Source organism: Pseudophryne corroboree, unplaced genomic scaffold, assembly GCF_028390025.1.
Source record: "Pseudophryne corroboree isolate aPseCor3 unplaced genomic scaffold, aPseCor3.hap2 scaffold_237, whole genome shotgun sequence".
In the NCBI taxonomy this organism is placed as follows: domain Eukaryota; kingdom Metazoa; phylum Chordata; class Amphibia; order Anura; family Myobatrachidae; genus Pseudophryne; species Pseudophryne corroboree.
In genome coordinates this window covers 897,123-920,208 of record NW_026969024.1, presented here as the reverse complement: position 1 = coordinate 920,208, position 23,086 = coordinate 897,123, and the positions used below count along the sequence as shown (strand labels likewise).

Genomic DNA, 23,086 nt, shown 5'->3' with positions numbered 1-23,086 from the left:
CTTTGCTATATGCATTTTTTTTTTGTTCATTAAAGTAATCCAAAACTGGGATTGATATTTTAGCTTTTATTTTTACTTAAAGTACAATAACTTTTACCATTTTAATTTGTTTTAATAGTATATTGACAGTATTGTTTTCTTTCAAAAATCCAATTAATTTTCTTTACCCGATTATTAAAATGGTATTAAAATCCAATTGAGTGATTAAACAGCTCTTCATTTTCTGGCTTTATTTTTATGCTAACAAATTTGTTCTCTGAAAAGTGTCCACAAAGCCAAGTCTCTGATTAACACCTTTGTAGGGATGGTTTTTCACCTATTACTAACTTAAACTTGCTTCATTGGAAAGGCAGCAAGATGCATCCTCATTTCAATATCTACAGAAATAATACAGGTTGACACCAGGAAACATTAACGCCACTGCATCCTTGCTGCTTTCTCATGTGGAAGTCTGTTTAATGTGAAAACAAGGTGATATCTAATTAGCACACAGGTAAGGAATTAAGAAAATCTTTATTTAAGGGTGAAGATGTTTCTCACAAAATCGTTGCCCCAATGCATCATTGAAATTCAAGCTGGAAAGATGATTTTAATATATCACTTGTACATTTTGTATTGCTCTTCTGGTGACAATGTAGTTTGTTTTTGTCAATTACCATTTTAATAATCGGGTAAAGAAAATTAATTGGATTTTTGAAAGAAAATACTGTCAATATACTATTAAAGCAAATTAAAATGGTAAAAGTTATTGTACTTTAAGTAAAAATAAAAGAGCAAAAATATCAATCCCAGTTTTGGATTACTTTAATTAACAAAAAAAAATGCATATAGCAGAGGATAGTTTCAATCTGCCTACCTCTGGGTTATGGACCCAGCATGCTTCCATTACAGTACTCTGCTGCACATGTAAGTGCAAGAGGTCCTGAAGCACTCACTTATCATGGGAAAGTACCAATGTGTTTCTTCATTGGTTGATGGAAGAAACATCTTACAAAAACTCTCCAGATTATTGACTATTTAAAGTTTTTATAGGAAACGTTCTAGATGAATGCTTATTAGCCTTTGTCAGTATGTACTTTTGCAAAGTGTCACTGTGGCGCAATCAGTTAGTGTGTACGGCTATTAACCAAAAGGTTGGTGGTTCAATCCCACCCAGGGACGTAATTGACCTTGTTATCAGATTTTGTTGATCTTTAAGTAGACAAGTCAAAATTTCGAAAACCCCTGTTATGGTGTAGGGTACCTGGCCTTCTCTGATGTAATCAGAGTTAGATTTGATTCAGTGATTTTATAAAAACAGCTAGGAAGCACAATTTAGCAGTGGGTTGCAGAGAAAAAGAAATATGCTGGCAAAAAAATCCAATTGAGTGATTAAACAGCTCTTCATTTTCTGGCTTTATTTTTATGCTAACAAATTTGTTCTCTGAAAAGTGTCCACAAAGCCAAGTATCTGATTAACATCTTTGTAGGGATGGTTTTTCACCTATTACTAAATTAAACTTGCTTCATTGGAAAGGCAGCAAGATGCATCCTCATTTCAATATCTACTGAAATAATACAGGTTGACACCAGGAAACATTAACGCCACTGCATCCTTGCTGCTTTCTCATGTAGAAGTCTGTTTAATGTGAAAACAAGGTGATATCTAATTAGCACACAGGTAAGGAATTAAGAAAATCTTTATTTAAGGGTGAAGATGTTTCTCACAAAATCGTTGCCCCAATGCATCATTGAAATTCAAGCTGGAAAGATGATTTTAATATATCACTTGTACATTTTGTATTGCTCTTCTGGTGACAATGTAGTTTGCTTTTGTCAATTACCATTTTAATAATCGGGTAAAGAAAATTAATTGGATTTTTGAAAGAAAACAATACTGTCAATATACTATTAAAACAAATTAAAATGGTAAAAGTTATTGTACTTTAAGTAAAAATAAAAGAGCAAAAATATCAATCCCAGTTTTGGATTACTTTAATTAACAAAAAAAAATGCATATAGCAGAGGATAGTTTCAATCTGCCTACCTCTGGGTTATGGACCCAGCATGCTTCCATTACAGTACTCTGCTGCACATGTAAGTGCAAGAGATCCTGAAGCACTCACTCATCATGGGAAAGTACCAATGTGTTTCTTCATTGGTTGATGGAAGAAACATCTTACAAAAACTCTCCACATTATTGACTTTTTAAAATGTTTCTAGGAATCGTTCTAGATGAATGCTTATTAGCCTTTGTCAGTAAGTACTTTTGCAAAGTGTCGCTGTGGCGCAATCAGTTAGTGTGTAAGGCTATTAACCAAAAGGTTGGTGGTTCAATCCCACCCAGGGAGTTAATGGACCTTGTTATCAGATTTTGGTGATCTTTAAGTAGACAAGTCAAAATTTCAAACCCCCTGTTATGGTGTAGGGTACCTGGCCTTCTCTGATGTAATCAGAGTTAGATTTGATTAAGTGATTTTATAAAAACAGCTAGGAAGCACAATTTAGCAGTGGGTTGCAGAGAAAAAGAAATATGCTGGCAAAAAAATCCAATTGAGTGATTAAACAGCTCTTCATTTTCTGGCTTTATTTTTATGCTAACAAATTTGTTCTCTGAAAAGTGTCCACAAAGCCAAGTCTCTGATTAACACCTTTGTAGGGATGGTTTTTCACCTATTACTAAATTAAACTTGCTTCATTGGAAAGGCAGCAAGATGCATCTTCATTTCAATGTCTACTGTAATAATACAGGTTGACACCAGGAAACATTAACGCCACTGCATCCTTGCTGCTTTCGCATGTAATAGTCTGTTTAATGTGAAAACAAGGTGATATCTAATTAGCACACAGGTAAGGAATTAAGAAAATCTTTATTTAAGGGTGAAGATGTTTCTCACAAAATCGTTGCCCCAATGCATCATTGAAATTCAAGCTGGAAAGATTATTTTAATATATCACTTGTACATTTTGTATTGCTCTTCTGGTGACAATGTAGTTTGTTTTTGTCAATTACCATTTTAATAATCGGGTAAAGAAAATTAATTGGATTTTTGAAAGAAAACAATACTGTCAATATACTATTAAAACAAATTAAAATGGTAAAAGTTATTGTACTTTAAGTAAAAATAAAAGAGCAAAAATATCAATCCCAGTTTTGGATTACTTTAATTAACAAAAAAAAATGCATATAGCAGAGGATAGTTTCAATCTGCCTACCTTTGGGTTATGGACCCAGCATGCTTCCATTACAGTACTCTGCTGCACATGTAAGTGCAAGAGATCCTGAAGCACTCACTCATCATGGGAAAGTACCAATGTGTTTCTTCATTGGTTGATGGAAGAAACATCTTACAAAAACTCTCCACAGTATTGACTTTTTAAAATGTTTCTAGGAATCGTTCTAGATGAATGCTTATTAGCCTTTGTCAGTAAGTACTTCTGCAAAGTGTCGCTGTGGCGCAATCAGTTAGTGTGTAAGGCTATTAACCAAAAGGTTGGTGGTTCAATCCCACCCAGGGACTTAATTGACCTTGTTATCAGATTTTGGTGATCTTTAAGTAGACAAGTCAAAATTTCAAACCCCCTGTTATGGTGTAGGGTACCTGGCCTTCTCTGATGTAATCAGAGTTAGATTTGATTCAGTGATTTTATAAAAACAGCTAGGAAGCACAATTTAGCAGTGGGTTGCAGAGAAAAAGAAATATGCTGGCAAAAAAATCCAATTGAGTGATTAAACAGCTCTTCATTTTCTGGCTTTATTTTTATGCTAACAAATTTGTTCTCTGAAAAGTGTCCACAAAGCCAAGTCTCTGATTAACACCTTTGTAGGGATGGTTTTTCACCTATTACTATATTAAACTTGCTTCATTGGAAAGGCAGCAAGATGCATCTTCATTTCAATGTCTACTGTAATAATACAGGTTGACACCAGGAAACATTAACGCCACTGCATCCTTGCTGCTTTTGCATGTAATAGTCTGTTTAATGTGAAAACAAGGTGATATCTAATTAGCACACAGGTAAGGAATTAAGAAAATCTTTATTTAAGGGTGAAGATGTTTCTCACAAAATCGTTGCCCCAATGCATCATTGAAATTCAAGCTGGAAAGATGATTTTAATATATCACTTGTACATTTTGTATTGCTCTTCTGGTGACAATGTAGTTTGTTTTTGTCAATTACCATTTTAATAATCGGGTAAAGAAAATTAATTGGATTTTTGAAAGAAAACAATACTGTCAATATACTATTAAAACAAATTAAAATGGTAAAAGTTATTGTACTTTAAGTAAAAATAAAAGAGCAAAAATATCAATCCCAGTTTTGGATTACTTTAATTAACAAAAAAAAATGCATATAGCAGAGGATAGTTTCAATCTGCCTACCTTTGGGTTATGGACCCAGCATGCTTCCATTACAGTACTCTGCTGCACATGTAAGTGCAAGAGATCCTGAAGCACTCACTCATCATGGGAAAGTACCAATGTGTTTCTTCATTGGTTGATGGAACAACAAAGGTACATCTAGTGTCTTTCGTTTGGGAGAAAAATGCAAAGGTACAATACAGCATTTCCTTGCCGATATCTCTCTTTTGCACAGAGATAGGCATTGGAAAATTCAGGGCTATAACGTGTAGATGAAGCACTAACAGGAGGCTTTAAAATTTTCATTCTAGTGTCTTTCGTTTGGGAGAAAAATGCAAAGGTACAATACAGCTTTTCCTTGCCGATATCTCTCTTTTGCAAAGAGATAGGCATTGGAAAATTCAGGGCTATAACGTGTACATGAAGCACTAACAGGAGGCTTTAAAATTTTCATTCTAGTGTCCTTCGTTTGGGAGAAAAATGCAAAGGTACAATACAGCTTTTCCTTGCCGATATCTCTCTTTTGCAAAGAGATAGGCATTGGAAAATTCAGGGCTATAACGTGTAGATGAAGCACTAATAGGAGGCTTTAAAATTTTCAATCTAGTGTCCTTCGTTTGGGAGAAAAATGCAAAGGTACAATGCAGCTTTTCCTTGCCAATATCTCTCTTTTGCAAAGAGCTAGGCATTGGAAAATGCAGGGCTATAACGTGTAGATGAAGCACTAACAGGAGGCTTTACAATTTTCATTCTAGTGTCTTTCGTTTGGGAGAAAAATGCAAAGGTACAATACAGTTTTTCCTTGCCGATATCTCTCTTTTGCAAAGAGATAGGCATTGGAAAATTCAGGGCTATAACGTGTAGATGAAGCACTAATAGGAGGCTTTAAAATTTTCAATCTAGTGTCCTTCGTTTGGGAGAAAAATGCAAAGGTACAATACAGCTTTTCCTTGCCAATATCTCTCTTTTGCAAAGAGCTAGGCATTGGAAAATTCAGGCCTATAACGTGTAGATGAAGCACTAACAGGAGGCTTTAAAATTTTCATTCTAGTGTCTTTCGTTTGGGAGAAAAATGCAAAGGTACAATACAGTTTTTCCTTGCCGATATCTCTCTTTTGCAAAGAGATAGGCATTGGAAAATTCAGGGCTATAACGTGTAGATGAAGCACTAACAGGAGGCTTTACAATTTTCATTCTAGTGTCTTTCGTTTGGGAGAAAAATGCAAAGGTACAATACAGCATTTCCTTGCCGATATCTCTCTTTTGCAAAGAGATAGGCATTGGAAAATTCAGGACTATTACGTGTAGATGAAGCACTAAAAGGAGGCTTTAAAATTTTCATTCTAGTGTCTTTCGTTTGGGAGAAAAATGCAAAAGTACAATGCAGCTTTTCCTTGCCGATATCTCTCTTTTGCAAAGAGATAGGCATTGGAAAATTCAGGGCTATAACGTGTAGATGAAGCACTAATAGGAGGCTTTAAAATTTTCAATCTAGTGTCCTTCGTTTGGGAGAAAAATGCAAAGGTACAATACAGCTTTTCCTTGCCAATATCTCTCTTTTGCAAAGAGCTAGGCATTGGAAAATGCAGGGCTATAACGTGTAGATGAAGCACTAACAGGAGGCTTTACAATTTTCATTCTAGTGTCTTTCGTTTGGGAGAAAAATGCAAAGGTACAATGCAGCTTTTCCTTGCCGATATCTCTCTTTTGCAAAGAGATAGGCATTGGAAAATGCAGGGCTATAACGTGTAGATGAAGCACTAACAGGAGGCTTTAAAATTTTCATTCTAGTGTCTTTCGTTTGGGAGAAAAATGCAAAGGTACAATACAGCATTTCCTTGCCGATATCTCTCTTTTGCACAGAGATAGGCATTGGAAAATTCAGGGCTATAACGTGTAGATGAAGCACTAACAGGAGGCTTTAAAATTTTCATTCTAGTGTCTTTCGTTTGGGAGAAAAATGCAAAGGTACAATACAGCTTTTCCTTGCCGATATCTCTCTTTTGCAAAGAGATAGGCATTGGAAAATTCAGGGCTATAACGTGTACATGAAGCACTAACAGGAGGCTTTAAAATTTTCATTCTAGTGTCCTTCGTTTGGGAGAAAAATGCAAAGGTACAATACAGCTTTTCCTTGCCGATATCTCTCTTTTGCAAAGAGATAGGCATTGGAAAATTCAGGGCTATAACGTGTAGATGAAGCACTAATAGGAGGCTTTAAAATTTTCAATCTAGTGTCCTTCGTTTGGGAGAAAAATGCAAAGGTACAATGCAGCTTTTCCTTGCCAATATCTCTCTTTTGCAAAGAGCTAGGCATTGGAAAATGCAGGGCTATAACGTGTAGATGAAGCACTAACAGGAGGCTTTACAATTTTCATTCTAGTGTCTTTCGTTTGGGAGAAAAATGCAAAGGTACAATACAGTTTTTCCTTGCCGATATCTCTCTTTTGCAAAGAGATAGGCATTGGAAAATTCAGGGCTATAACGTGTAGATGAAGCACTAATAGGAGGCTTTAAAATTTTCAATCTAGTGTCCTTCGTTTGGGAGAAAAATGCAAAGGTACAATACAGCTTTTCCTTGCCAATATCTCTCTTTTGCAAAGAGCTAGGCATTGGAAAATTCAGGCCTATAACGTGTAGATGAAGCACTAACAGGAGGCTTTAAAATTTTCATTCTAGTGTCTTTCGTTTGGGAGAAAAATGCAAAGGTACAATACAGTTTTTACTTGCCGATATCTCTCTTTTGCAAAGAGATAGGCATTGGAAAATTCAGGGCTATAACGTGTAGATGAAGCACTAACAGGAGGCTTTACAATTTTCATTCTAGTGTCTTTCGTTTGGGAGAAAAATGCAAAGGTACAATACAGCTTTTCCTTGCCGATATCTCTCTTTTGCAAAGAGATAGGCATTGGAAAATGCAGGGCTATAACGTGTAGATGAAGCACTAACAGGAGGCTTTAAAATTTTCATTCTAGTGTCTTTCGTTTGGGAGAAAAATGCAAAGGTACAATACAGCATTTCCTTGCCGATATCTCTCTTTTGCACAGAGATAGGCATTGGAAAATTCAGGGCTATAACGTGTAGATGAAGCACTAAAAGGAGGCTTTAAAATTTTCATTCTAGTGTCTTTCGTTTGGGAGAAAAATGCAAAAGTACAATGCAGCTTTTCCTTGCCGATATCTCTCTTTTGCAAAGAGATAGGCATTGGAAAATTCAGGGCTATAACGTGTAGATGAAGCACTAATAGGAGGCTTTAAAATTTTCAATCTAGTGTCCTTCGTTTGGGAGAAAAATGCAAAGGTACAATACAGCTTTTCCTTGCCAATATCTCTCTTTTGCAAAGAGCTAGGCATTGGAAAATGCAGGGCTATAACGTGTAGATGAAGCACTAACAGGAGGCTTTACAATTTTCATTCTAGTGTCTTTCGTTTGGGAGAAAAATGCAAAGGTACAATGCAGCTTTTCCTTGCCGATATCTCTCTTTTGCAAAGAGATAGGCATTGGAAAATTCAGGGCTATAACGTGTAGATGAAGCACTAATAGGAGGCTTTAAAATTTTCAATCTAGTGTCCTTCGTTTGGGAGAAAAATGCAAAGGTACAATACAGCTTTTCCTTGCCAATATCTCTCTTTTGCAAAGAGCTAGGCATTGGAAAATGCAGGGCTATAACGTGTAGATGAAGCACTAACAGGAGGCTTTACAATTTTCATTCTAGTGTCTTTCGTTTGGGAGAAAAATGCAAAGGTACAATGCAGCTTTTCCTTGCCGATATCTCTCTTTTGCAAAGAGATAGGCATTGGAAAATGCAGGGCTATAACGTGTAGATGAAGCACTAACAGGAGGCTTTAAAATTTTCATTCTAGTGTCTTTCGTTTGGGAGAAAAATGCAAAGGTACAATACAGCATTTCCTTGCCGATATCTCTCTTTTGCACAGAGATAGGCATTGGAAAATTCAGGGCTATAACGTGTAGATGAAGCACTAACAGGAGGCTTTAAAATTTTCATTCTAGTGTCTTTCGTTTGGGAGAAAAATGCAAAGGTACAATACAGCTTTTCCTTGCCGATATCTCTCTTTTGCAAAGAGATAGGCATTGGAAAATTCAAGGCTATAACGTGTAGATGAAGCACTAACAGGAGGCTTTAAAATTTTCATTCTAGTGTCCTTCGTTTGGGAGAAAAATGCAAAGGTACAATACAGCTAATCCTTGCCGATATCTCTCTTTTGCAAAGAGATAGGCATTGGAAAATTCAGGACTATTACGTGTAGATGAAGCACTAAAAGGAGGCTTTAAAATTTTCATTCTAGTGTCTTTCGTTTGGGAGAAAAATGCAAAGGAACAATACAGCATTTCCTTGCCGATATCTCTCTTTTGCAAAGAGATAGGCATTGGAAAATTCAGGACTATTACGTGTAGATGAAGCACTAAAAGGAGGCTTTAAAATTTTCATTCTAGTGTCTTTCGTTTGGGAGAAAAATGCAAAAGTACAATGCAGCTTTTCCTTGCCGATATCTCTCTTTTGCAAAGAGATAGGCATTGGAAAATTCAGGGCTATAACGTGTAGATGAAGCACTAATAGGAGGCTTTAAAATTTTCAATCTAGTGTCCTTCGTTTGGGAGAAAAATGCAAAGGTACAATACAGCTTTTCCTTGCCAATATCTCTCTTTTGCAAAGAGCTAGGCATTGGAAAATGCAGGGCTATAACGTGTAGATGAAGCACTAACAGGAGGCTTTACAATTTTCATTCTAGTGTCTTTCGTTTGGGAGAAAAATGCAAAGGTACAATGCAGCTTTTCCTTGCCGATATCTCTCTTTTGCAAAGAGATAGGCATTGGAAAATGCAGGGCTATAACGTGTAGATGAAGCACTAACAGGAGGCTTTAAAATTTTCATTCTAGTGTCTTTCGTTTGGGAGAAAAATGCAAAGGTACAATACAGCATTTCCTTGCCGATATCTCTCTTTTGCACAGAGATAGGCATTGGAAAATTCAGGGCTATAACGTGTAGATGAAGCACTAACAGGAGGCTTTAAAATTTTCATTCTAGTGTCTTTCGTTTGGGAGAAAAATGCAAAGGTACAATACAGCTTTTCCTTGCCGATATCTCTCTTTTGCAAAGAGATAGGCATTGGAAAATTCAGGGCTATAACGTGTACATGAAGCACTAACAGGAGGCTTTAAAATTTTCATTCTAGTGTCCTTCGTTTGGGAGAAAAATGCAAAGGTACAATACAGCTTTTCCTTGCCGATATCTCTCTTTTGCAAAGAGATAGGCATTGGAAAATTCAGGGCTATAACGTGTAGATGAAGCACTAATAGGAGGCTTTAAAATTTTCAATCTAGTGTCCTTCGTTTGGGAGAAAAATGCAAAGGTACAATGCAGCTTTTCCTTGCCAATATCTCTCTTTTGCAAAGAGCTAGGCATTGGAAAATGCAGGGCTATAACGTGTAGATTAAGCACTAACAGGAGGCTTTACAATTTTCATTCTAGTGTCTTTCGTTTGGGAGAAAAATGCAAAGGTACAATACAGTTTTTCCTTGCCGATATCTCTCTTTTGCAAAGAGATAGGCATTGGAAAATTCAGGGCTATAACGTGTAGATGAAGCACTAATAGGAGGCTTTAAAATTTTCAATCTAGTGTCCTTCGTTTGGGAGAAAAATGCAAAGGTACAATACAGCTTTTCCTTGCCAATATCTCTCTTTTGCAAAGAGCTAGGCATTGGAAAATTCAGGCCTATAACGTGTAGATGAAGCACTAACAGGAGGCTTTAAAATTTTCATTCTAGTGTCTTTCGTTTGGGAGAAAAATGCAAAGGTACAATACAGTTTTTCCTTGCCGATATCTCTCTTTTGCAAAGAGATAGGCATTGGAAAATTCAGGGCTATAACGTGTAGATGAAGCACTAACAGGAGGCTTTACAATTTTCATTCTAGTGTCTTTCGTTTGGGAGAAAAATGCAAAGGTACAATACAGCTTTTCCTTGCCGATATCTCTCTTTTGCAAAGAGATAGGCATTGGAAAATGCAGGGCTATAACGTGTAGATGAAGCACTAACAGGAGGCTTTAAAATTTTCATTCTAGTGTCTTTCGTTTGGGAGAAAAATGCAAAGGTACAATACAGCATTTCCTTGCCGATATCTCTCTTTTGCACAGAGATAGGCATTGGAAAATTCAGGGCTATAACGTGTAGATGAAGCACTAACATGAGGCTTTAAAATTTTCATTCTAGTGTCTTTCGTTTGGGAGAAAAATGCAAAGGTACAATACAGCTTTTCCTTGCCGATATCTCTCTTTTGCAAAGAGATAGGCATTGGAAAATTCAGGGCTATAACGTGTAGATGAAGCACTAATAGGAGGCTTTAAAATTTTCAATCTAGTGTCCTTCGTTTGGGAGAAAAATGCAAAGGTACAATACAGCTTTTCCTTGCCAATATCTCTCTTTTGCAAAGAGCTAGGCATTGGAAAATGCAGGGCTATAACGTGTAGATGAAGCACTAACAGGAGGCTTTACAATTTTCATTCTAGTGTCTTTCGTTTGGGAGAAAAATGCAAAGGTACAATGCAGCTTTTCCTTGCCGATATCTCTCTTTTGCAAAGAGATAGGCATTGGAAAATGCAGGGCTATAACGTGTAGATGAAGCACTAACAGGAGGCTTTAAAATTTTCATTCTAGTGTCTTTCGTTTGGGAGAAAAATGCAAAGGTACAATACAGCATTTCCTTGCCGATATCTCTCTTTTGCACAGAGATAGGCATTGGAAAATTCAGGGCTATAACGTGTAGATGAAGCACTAACAGGAGGCTTTAAAATTTTCATTCTAGTGTCTTTCGTTTGGGAGAAAAATGCAAAGGTACAATACAGCTTTTCCTTGCCGATATCTCTCTTTTGCAAAGAGATAGGCATTGGAAAATTCAGGGCTATAACGTGTAGATGAAGCACTAACAGGAGGCTTTAAAATTTTCATTCTAGTGTCCTTCGTTTGGGAGAAAAATGCAAAGGTACAATACAGCTTTTCCTTGCCGATATCTCTCTTTTGCAAAGAGATAGGCATTGGAAAATTCAGGGCTATAACGTGTAGATGAAGCACTAATAGGAGGCTTTAAAATTTTCAATCTAGTGTCCTTCGTTTGGGAGAAAAATGCAAAGGTACAATACAGCTTTTCCTTGCCAATATCTCTCTTTTGCAAAGAGCTAGGCATTGGAAAATTCAGGGCTATAACGTGTAGATGAAGCACTAACAGGAGGCTTTAAAATTTTCATTCTAGTGTCTTTCGTTTGGGAGAAAAATGCAAAGGTACAATACAGTTTTTCCTTGCCGATATCTCTCTTTTGCAAAGAGATAGGCATTGGAAAATTCAGGGCTATAACGTGTAGATGAAGCACTAACAGGAGGCTTTACAATTTTCATTCTAGTGTCTTTCGTTTGGGAGAAAAATGCAAAGGTACAATACAGCTTTTCCTTGCCGATATCTCTCTTATGCAAAGAGATAGGCATTGGAAAATGCAGGGCTATAACGTGTAGATGAAGCACTAACAGGAGGCTTTAAAATTTTCATTCTAGTGTCTTTCGTTTGGGAGAAAAATGCAAAGGTACAATACAGCATTTCCTTGCCGATATCTCTCTTTTGCAAAGAGATAGGCATTGGAAAATTCAGGACTATTACGTGTAGATGAAGCACTAAAAGGAGGCTTTAAAATTTTCATTCTAGTGTCTTTCGTTTGGGAGAAAAATGCAAAAGTACAATGCAGCTTTTCCTTGCCGATATCTCTCTTTTGCAAAGAGATAGGCATTGGAAAATTCAGGGCTATAACGTGTAGATGAAGCACTAATAGGAGGCTTTAAAATTTTCAATCTAGTGTCCTTCGTTTGGGAGAAAAATGCAAAGGTACAATACAGCTTTTCCTTGCCAATATCTCTCTTTTGCAAAGAGCTAGGCATTGGAAAATTCAGGGCTATAACGTGTAGATGAAGCACTAATAGGAGGCTTTAAAATTTTCAATCTAGTGTCCTTCGTTTGGGAGAAAAATGCAAAGGTACAATACAGCTTTTCCTTGCCAATATCTCTCTTTTGCAAAGAGCTAGGCATTGGAAAATGCAGGGCTATAACGTGTAGATGAAGCACTAACAGGAGGCTTTACAATTTTCATTCTAGTGTCTTTCGTTTGGGAGAAAAATGCAAAGGTACAATGCAGCTTTTCCTTGCCGATATCTCTCTTTTGCAAAGAGATAGGCATTGGAAAATGCAGGGCTATAACGTGTAGATGAAGCACTAACAGGAGGCTTTAAAATTTTCATTCTAGTGTCTTTCGTTTGGGAGAAAAATGCAAAGGTACAATACAGCTTTTCCTTGCCGATATCTCTCTTTTGCAAAGAGATAGGCATTGGAAAATTCAGGGCTATAACGTGTAGATGAAGCACTAACAGGAGGCTTTAAAATTTTCATTCTAGTGTCCTTCGTTTGGGAGAAAAATGCAAAGGTACAATACAGCTTTTCCTTGCCGATATCTCTCTTTTGCAAAGAGATAGGCATTGGAAAATTCAGGGCTATAACGTGTAGATGAAGCACTAATAGGAGGCTTTAAAATTTTCAATCTAGTGTCCTTCGTTTGGGAGAAAAATGCAAAGGTACAATACAGCTTTTCCTTGCCAATATCTCTCTTTTGCAAAGAGCTAGGCATTGGAAAATTCAGGGCTATAACGTGTAGATGAAGCACTAACAGGAGGCTTTAAAATTTTCATTCTAGTGTCTTTCGTTTGGGAGAAAAATGCAAAGGTACAATACAGTTTTTCCTTGCCGATATCTCTCTTTTGCAAAGAGATAGGCATTGGAAAATTCAGGGCTATAACGTGTAGATGAAGCACTAACAGGAGGCTTTACAATTTTCATTCTAGTGTCTTTCGTTTGGGAGAAAAATGCAAAGGTACAATACAGCTTTTCCTTGCCGATATCTCTCTTTTGCAAAGAGATAGGCATTGGAAAATGCAGGGATATAACGTGTAGATGAAGCACTAACAGGAGGCTTTAAAATTTTCATTCTAGTGTCTTTCGTTTGGGAGAAAAATGCAAAGGTACAATACAGCATTTCCTTGCCGATATCTCTCTTTTGCAAAGAGATAGGCATTGGAAAATTCAGGACTATTACGTGTAGATGAAGCACTAAAAGGAGGCTTTAAAATTTTCATTCTAGTGTCTTTCGTTTGGGAGAAAAATGCAAAAGTACATTGCAGCTTTTCCTTGCCGATATCTCTCTTTTGCAAAGAGATAGGCATTGGAAAATTCAGGGCTATAACGTGTAGATGAAGCACTAATAGGAGGCTTTAAAATTTTCAATCTAGTGTCCTTCGTTTGGGAGAAAAATGCAAAGGTACAATACAGCTTTTCCTTGCCAATATCTCTCTTTTGCAAAGAGCTAGGCATTGGAAAATGCAGGGCTATAACGTGTAGATGAAGCACTAACAGGAGGCTTTACAATTTTCATTCTAGTGTCTTTCGTTTGGAGAAAAATGCAAAGGTACAATACAGTTTTTCCTTGCCGATATCTCTCTTTTGCAAAGAGATAGGCATTGGAAAATTCAGGGCTATAACGTGTAGATGAAGCACTAATAGGAGGCTTTAACATTTTCAATCTAGTGTCCTTCGTTTGGGAGAAAAATGCAAAGGTACAATACAGCTTTTCCTTGCCAATATCTCTCTTTTGCAAAGAGCTAGGCATTGGAAAATTCAGGGCTATAACGTGTAGATGAAGCACTAACAGGAGGCTTTAAAATTTTCATTCTAGTGTCTTTCGTTTGGGAGAAAAATGCAAAGGTACAATACAGTTTTTCCTTGCCGATATCTCTCTTTTGCAAAGAGATAGGCATTGGAAAATTCAGGGCTATAACGTGTAGATGAAGCACTAACAGGAGGCTTTACAATTTTCATTCTAGTGTCTTTCGTTTGGGAGAAAAATGCAAAGGTACAATACAGCTTTTCCTTGCCGATATCTCTCTTTTGCAAAGAGATAGGCATTGGAAAATGCAGGGCTATAACGTGTAGATGAAGCACTAACAGGAGGCTTTAAAATTTTCATTCTAGTGTCTTTCGTTTGGGAGAAAAATGCAAAGGTACAATACAGCATTTCCTTGCCGATATCTCTCTTTTGCAAAGAGATAGGCATTGGAAAATTCAGGACTATTACGTGTAGATGAAGCACTAAAAGGAGGCTTTAAAATTTTCATTCTAGTGTCTTTCGTTTGGGAGAAAAATGCAAAAGTACAATGCAGCTTTTCCTTGCCGATATCTCTCTTTTGCAAAGAGATAGGCATTGGAAAATTCAGGGCTATAACGTGTAGATGAAGCACTAATAGGAGGCTTTAAAATTTTCAATCTAGTGTCCTTCGTTTGGGAGAAAAATGCAAAGGTACAATACAGCTTTTCCTTGCCAATATCTCTCTTTTGCAAAGAGCTAGGCATTGGAAAATTCAGGGCTATAACGTGTAGATGAAGCACTAATAGGAGGCTTTAAAATTTTCAATCTAGTGTCCTTCGTTTGGGAGAAAAATGCAAAGGTACAATACAGCTTTTCCTTGCCAATATCTCTCTTTTGCAAAGAGCTAGGCATTGGAAAATGCAGGGCTATAACGTGTAGATGAAGCACTAACAGGAGGCTTTACAATTTTCATTCTAGTGTCTTTCGTTTGGAGAAAAATGCAAAGGTACAATACAGTTTTTCCTTGCCGATATCTCTCTTTTGCAAAGAGATAGGCATTGGAAAATTCAGGGCTATAACGTGTAGATGAAGCACTAATAGGAGGCTTTAAAATTTTCAATCTAGTGTCCTTCGTTTGGGAGAAAAATGCAAAGGTACAATACAGCTTTTCCTTGCCAATATCTCTCTTTTGCAAAGAGCTAGGCATTGGAAAATTCAGGGCTATAACGTGTAGATGAAGCACTAACAGGAGGCTTTCAAATTTTCATTCTAGTGTCTTTCGTTTGGGAGAAAAATGCAAAGGTACAATACAGTTTTTCCTTGCCGATATCTCTCTTTTGCAAAGAGATAGGCATTGGAAAATTCAGGGCTATAACGTGTAGATGAAGCACTAACAGGAGGCTTTACAATTTTCATTCTAGTGTCTTTCGTTTGGGAGAAAAATGCAAAGGTACAATACAGCTTTTCCTTGCCGATATCTCTCTTTTGCAAAGAGATAGGCATTGGAAAATGCAGGGCTATAACGTGTAGATGAAGCACTAACAGGAGGCTTTAAAATTTTCATTCTAGTGTCTTTCGTTTGGGAGAAAAATGCAAAGGTACAATACAGCATTTCCTTGCCGATATCTCTCTTTTGCAAAGAGATAGGTATTGGAAAATTCAGGACTATTACGTGTAGATGAAGCACTAAAAGGAGGCTTTAAAATTTTCATTCTAGTGTCTTTCGTTTGGGAGAAAAATGCAAAGGTACAATACAGCTTTTCCTTGCCGATATCTCTCTTTTGCAAAGAGATAGGCATTGGAAAATTCAGGGCTATAACGTGTAGATGAAGCACTAATAGGAGGCTTTAAAATTTTCAATCTAGTGTCCTTCGTTTGGGAGAAAAATGCAAAGGTACAATACAGCTTTTCCTTGCCAATATCTCTCTTTTGCAAAGAGCTAGGCATTGGAAAATTCAGGGCTATAACGTGTAGATGAAGCACTAATAGGAGGCTTTAAAATTTTCAATCTAGTGTCCTTCGTTTGGGAGAAAAATGCAAAGGTACAATACAGCTTTTCCTTGCCAATATCTCTCTTTTGCAAAGAGCTAGGCATTGGAAAATGCAGGGCTATAACGTGTAGATGAAGCACTAACAGGAGGCTTTACAATTTTCATTCTAGTGTCTTTCGTTTGGGAGAAAAATGCAAAGGTACAATGCAGCTTTTCCTTGCCGATATCTCTCTTTTGTAAAGAGATAGGCATTGGAAAATGCAGGGCTATAACGTGTAGATGAAGCACTAACAGGAGGCTTTAAAATTTTCATTCTAGTGTCTTTCGTTTGGGAGAAAAATGCAAAGGTACAATACAGCATTTCCTTGCCGATATCTCTCTTTTGCAAAGAGATAGGCATTGGAAAATTCAGGACTATTACGTGTAGATGAAGCACTAAAAGGAGGCTTTAAAATTTTCATTCTAGTGTCTTTCGTTTGGGAGAAAAATGCAAAAGTACATTGCAGCTTTTCCTTGCCGATATCTCTCTTTTGCAAAGAGATAGGCATTGGAAAATTCAGGGCTATAACGTGTAGATGAAGCACTAATAGGAGGCTTTAAAATTTTCAATCTAGTGTCCTTCGTTTGGGAGAAAAATGCAAAGGTACAATACAGCTTTTCCTTGCCAATATCTCTCTTTTGCAAAGAGCTAATCATTGGAAAATTCAGGGCTATAACGTGTAGATGAAGCACTAATAGGAGGCTTTAAAATTTTCAATCTAGTGTCCTTCGTTTGGGAGAAAAATGCAAAGGTACAATACAGCTTTTCCTTGCCAATATCTCTCTTTTGCAAAGAGCTAGGCATTGGAAAATGCAGGGCTATAACGTGTAGATGAAGCACTAACAGGAGGCTTTACAATTTTCATTCTAGTGTCTTTCGTTTGGGAGAAAAATGCAAAGGTACAATGCAGCTTTTCCTTGCCGATATCTCTCTTTTGTAAAGAGATAGGCATTGGAAAATGCAGGGCTATAACGTGTAGATGAAGCACTAACAGGAGGCTTTAAAATTTTCATTCTAGTGTCTTTCGTTTGGGAGAAAAATGCAAAGGTACAATACAGCTTTTCCTTGCCGATATCTCTCTTTTGCAAAGAGATAGGCATTGGAAAATTCAGGGCTATAACGTGTAGATGAAGCACTAACAGGAGGCTTTAAAATTTTCATTCTAGTGTCCTTCGTTTGGGAGAAAAATGCAAAGGTACAATACAGCTTTTCCTTGCCGATATCTCTCTTTTGCAAAGAGATAGGCATTGGAAAATTCAGGGCTATAACGTGTAGATGAAGCACTAATAGGAAGCTTTAAAATTTTCAATCTAGTGTCCTTCGTTTGGGAGAAAAATGCAAAGGTACAATACAGCTTTTCCTTGCCAATATCTCTCTTTTGCAAAGAGCTAGGCATTGGAAAATTCAGGGCTATAACGTGTAGATGAAGCACTAATAGGAGGCTTTAAAATTTTCATTCTAGTGTCTTTCGTTTGGGAGAAAAATGCAAAGGTACAATACAGTTTTTCCTTGCCGATATCTCTCTTTTGCAAAGAGATAGGCATTGGAAAATTCAGGGCTATAACGTGTAGATGAAGCACTAACAGGAGGCTTTACAATTTTCATTCTAGTGTCTTTCGTTTGGGAGAAAAATGCAAAAGTACATTGCAGCTTTTCCTTGCCGATATCTCTCTTTTGCAAAGAGCTAGGCATTGGAAAATTCAGGGCTATAACGTGTAGATGAAGCACTAATAGGAGGCTTTAAAATTTTCATTCTAGTGTCTTTCGTTTGGGAGAAAAATGCAAAGGTACAATACAGCATTTCCTTGACGATATCTCTCTTTTGCAAAGAGATAGGCATTGGAAAATTCAGGACTATTACGTGTAGATGAAGCACTAAAAGGAGGCTTTAAAATTTTCATTCTAGTGTCTTTCGTTTGGGAGAAAAATGCAAAAGTACATTGCAGCTTTTCCTTGCCGATATCTCTCTTTTGCAAAGAGATAGGCATTGGAAAATGCAGGGCTATAACGTGTAGATGAAGCACTAATAGGAGGCTTTAAAATTTTCAATCTAGTGTCCTTCGTTTGGGAGAAAAATGCAAAGGTACAATACAGCTTTTCCTTGCCAATATCTCTCTTTTGCAAAGAGCTAGGCATTGGAAAATGCAGGGCTATAACGTGTAGATGAAGCACTAACAGGAGGCTTTACAATTTTCATTCTAGTGTCTTTCGTTTGGGAGAAAAATGCAAAGGTACAATACAGTTTTTCCTTGCCGATATCTCTCTTTTGCAAAGAGATAGGCATTGGAAAATTCAGGGCTATAACGTGTAGATGAAGCACTAACAGGAGGCTTTACAATTTTCATTCTAGTGTCTTTCGTTTGGGAGAAAAATGCAAAGGTACAATACAGCTTTTCCTTGCCGATATCTCTCTTTTGCAAAGAGATAGGCATTGGAAAATGCAGGGCTATAACGTGTAGATGAAGCACTAACAGGAGGCTTTAAAATTTTCATTCTAGTGTCTTTCGTTTGGGAGAAAAATGCAAAGGTACAATACAGCATTTCCTTGCCGATATCTCTCTTTTGCAAAGAGATAGGCATTGGAAAATTCAGGACTATTACGTGTAGATGAAGCACTAAAAGGAGGCTTTAAAATTTTCATTCTAGTGTCTTTCGTTTGGGAGAAAAATGCAAAAGTACAATGCAGCTTTTCCTTGCCGATATCTCTCTTTTGCAAAGAGCTAGGCATTGGAAAATTCAGGGCTATAACGTGTAGATGAAGCACTAACAGGAGGCTTTAAAATTTTCATTCTAGTGTCTTTCGTTTGGTAGAAAAATGCAAAGGTACAATACAGTTTTTCCTTGCCGATATCTCTCTTTTGCAAAGAGATAGGCATTGGAAAATTCAGGGCTATAACGTGTAGATGAAGCACTAACAGGAGGCTTTACAATTTTCATTCTAGTGTCTTTCGTTTGGGAGAAAAATGCAAAGGTACAATACAGCTTTTCCTTGCCGATATCTCTCTTTTGCAAAGAGATAGGCATTGGAAAATGCAGGGCTATAACGTGTAGATGAAGCACTAAAAGGAGGCTTTAAAATTTTCATTCTAGTGTCTTTCGTTTGGGAGAAAAATGCAAAAGTACAATGCAGCTTTTCCTTGCCGATATCTCTCTTTTGCAAAGAGATAGGCATTGGAAAATTCAGGGCTATAACGTGTAGATGAAGCACTAATAGGAGGCTTTAAAATTTTCAATCTAGTGTCCTTCGTTTGGGAGAAAAATGCAAAGGTACAATACAGCTTTTCCTTGCCAATATCTCTCTTTTGCAAAGAGCTAGGCATTGGAAAATGCAGGGCTATAACGTGTAGATGAAGCACTAACAGGAGGCTTTACAATTTTCATTCTAGTGTCTTTCGTTTGGGAGAAAAATGCAAAGGTACAATACAGTTTTTCCTTGCCGATATCTCTCTTTTGCAAAGAGATAGGCATTGGAAAATTCAGGGCTATAACGTGTAGATGAAGCACTAACAGGAGGCTTTACAATTTTCATTCTAGTGTCTTTCGTTTGGGAGAAAAATGCAAAGGTACAATACAGCTTTTCCTTGCCGATATCTCTCTTTTGCAAAGAGATAGGCATTGGAAAATGCAGGGCTATAACGTGTAGATGAAGCACTAACAGGAGGCTTTAAAATTTTCATTCTAGTGTCTTTCGTTTGGGAGAAAAATGCAAAGGTACAATACAGCATTTCCTTGCCGATATCTCTCTTTTGCAAAGAGATAGGCATTGGAAAATTCAGGACTATTACGTGTAGATGAAGCACTAAAAGGAGGCTTTAAAATTTTCATTCTAGTGTCTTTCGTTTGGGAGAAAAATGCAAAAGTACAATGCAGCTTTTCCTTGCCGATATCTCTCTTTTGCAAAGAGATAGGCATTGGAAAATTCAGGGCTATAACGTGTAGATGAAGCACTAATAGGAGGCTTTAAAATTTTCAATCTAGTGTCCTTCGTTTGGGAGAAAAATGCAAAGGTACAATACAGCTTTTCCTTGCCAATATCTCTCTTTTGCAAAGAGCTAGGCATTGGAAAATGCAGGGCTATAACGTGTAGATGAAGCACTAACAGGAGGCTTTACAATTTTCATTCTAGTGTCTTTCGTTTGGGAGAAAAATGCAAAGGTACAATGCAGCATTTCCTTGCCGATATCTCTCTTTTGCAAAGAGATAGGCATTGGAAAATGCAGGGCTATAACGTGTAGATGAAGCACTAACAGGAGGCTTTAAAATTTTCATTCTAGTGTCTTTCGTTTGGGAGAAAAATGCAAAGGTACAATACAGCATTTCCTTGCCGATATCTCTCTTTTGCACAGAGATAGGCATTGGAAAATTCAGGGCTATAACGTGTAGATGAAGCACTAACAGGAGGCTTTAAAATTTTCATTCTAGTGTCTTTCGTTTGGGAGAAAAATGCAAAGGTACAATACAGCTTTTCCTTGCCGATATCTCTCTTTTGCAAAGAGATAGGCATTGGAAAATTCAGGGCTATAACGTGTAGATGAAGCACTAACAGGAGGCTTTAAAATTTTCATTCTAGTGTCCTTCGTTTGGGAGAAAAGTGCAAAGGTACAATACAGCTTTTCCTTGCCGATATCTCTCTTTTGCAAAGAGCTAGGCATTGGAAAATTCAGGGCTATAACGTGTAGATGAAGCACTAACAGGAGGCTTTAAAATTTTCATTCTAGTGTCTTTCGTTTGGGAGAAAAATGCAAAGGTACAATACAGTTTTTCCTTGCCGATATCTCTCTTTTGCAAAGAGATAGGCATTGGAAAATTCAGGGCTATAACGTGTAGATGAAGCACTAACAGGAGGCTTTACAATTTTCATTCTAGTGTCTTTCGTTTGGGAGAAAAATGCAAAGGTACAATACAGCTTTTCCTTGCCGATATCTCTCTTTTGCAAAGAGATAGGCATTGGAAAATGCAGGGCTATAACGTGTAGATGAAGCACTAAAAGGAGGCTTTAAAATTTTCATTCTAGTGTCTTTCGTTTGGGAGAAAAATGCAAAAGTACAATGCAGCTTTTCCTTGCCGATATCTCTCTTTTGCAAAGAGATAGGCATTGGAAAATTCAGGGCTATAACGTGTAGATGAAGCACTAATAGGAGGCTTTAAAATTTTCAATCTAGTGTCCTTCGTTTGGGAGAAAAATGCAAAGGTACAATACAGCTTTTCCTTGCCAATATCTCTCTTTTGCAAAGAGCTAGGCATTGGAAAATTCAGGGCTATAACGTGTAGATGAAGCACTAACAGGAGGCTTTACAATTTTCATTCTAGTGTCTTTCGTTTGGGAGAAAAATGCAAAGGTACAATACAGCTTTTCCTTGCCGATATCTCTCTTTTGCAAAGAGATAGGCATAGGAAAATGCAGGGCTATAACGTGTAGATGAAGCACTAACAGGAGGCTTTAAAATTTTAATTCTAGTGTCTTTCGTTTGGGAGAAAAATGCAAAGGTACAATACAGCATTTCCTTGCCGATATCTCTCTTTTGCAAAGAGATAGGCATTGGAAAATTCAGGACTATTACGTGTAGATGAAGCACTAAAAGGAGGCTTTAAAATTTTCATTCTAGTGTCTTTCGTTTGGGAGAAAAATGCAAAAGTACAATGCAGCTTTTCCTTGCCGATATCTCTCTTTTGCAAAGAGATAGGCATTGGAAAATTCAGGGCTATAACGTGTAGATGAAGCACTAATAGGAGGCTTTAAAATTTTCAACCTAGTGTCCTTCGTTTGGGAGAAAAATGCAAAGGTACAATACAGCTTTTCCTTGCCAATATCTCTCTTTTGCAAAGAGCTAGGCATTGGAAAATGCAGGGCTATAACGTGTAGATGAAGCACTAACAGGAGGCTTTACAATTTTCATTCTAGTGTCTTTCGTTTGGGAGAAAAATGCAAAGGTACAATGCAGCTTTTCCTTGCCGATATCTCTCTTTTGCAAAGAGATAGGCATTGGAAAATGCAGGGCTATAACGTGTAGATGAAGCACTAACAGGAGGCTTTAAAATTTTCATTCTAGTGTCTTTCGTTTGGGAGAAAAATGCAAAGGTACAATACAGCATTTCCTTGCCGATATCTCTCTTTTGCACAGAGATAGGCATTGGAAAATTCAGGGCTATAACGTGTAGATGAAGCACTAACAGGAGGCTTTAAAATTTTCATTCTAGTGTCTTTCGTTTGGGAGAAAAATGCAAAGGTACAATACAGCTATTCCTTGCCGATATCTCTCTTTTGCAAAGAGATAGGCATTGGAAAATTCAGGGCTATAACGTGTAGATGAAGCACTAACAGGAGGCTTTAAAATTCATCTGCTGCAGGCCTTCCCCCAGGAATGCTTGCACTAGTTGTTGCATTTGGTTTGTTGTTTGGGGGTGCTTCAGTATTAGGCAGCCTTCTGCCCTCCCATGTTCATCTGAAAATATGTGTTCTCCCTGCAGTTGTTGTCCCCAGATGAGAGTTCCCTTGTGCTGCCTCAGTTGAATCTCCTTTACTTGACAGAGATGTGCCTGAGCAGCGGCCCTCCCCAGCCCTATCCCAAATCATACTTATTTTGCATAGGAGATACCATGGTCATGAAGATTGTTCTCCCAGGGTGAGGTTCATTCATTGTATTCTGGGTATGCTGACCCCTGTGATTTCCCCAAATGTGGGAAACTCGACTGCATTATTTGTGGTAGTGGGGGACTGTGTTTGTGCTTTCCTCTGGTCAGCTCTGGTAAAAGTCAGATTTATTTGTCTCAGATCTTCCTCTAGCCTTGTTCTTCTTTCGAGAGTTCCCTTGTGCTGCCTCAGTTGGATCTCTTTCACTTGACAGGGGGGTGCCCGAGCAGCGACCCTCCCCAGCTCTAGCCCAACTCCTACTTACCTGCCAGGTGAGATACTATGATCATAAAGGTGCTTCTCCCAGGGCAAGGCTCACCCATTGCACTCTGATTTCCCCAAATGTGGGAAGCTTGACTGCATAATTTGTGTTTCCCCTGGTCGGCTCT

General features: G+C 37.6%; 1 non-coding gene across 1 annotated transcript; it reads left to right on the top strand.

Annotated features, from left to right (window-relative positions):
* The first annotated feature begins 22,638 nt into the window (after nucleotides 1-22,638).
* Nucleotides 22,639-22,802, top strand: LOC135010961 (U1 spliceosomal RNA). Its single transcript, XR_010210228.1, has one exon. It is a non-coding gene; the product is annotated as a U1 spliceosomal RNA (small nuclear RNA).
* Nucleotides 22,803-23,086: the final 284 nt, after the last annotated feature.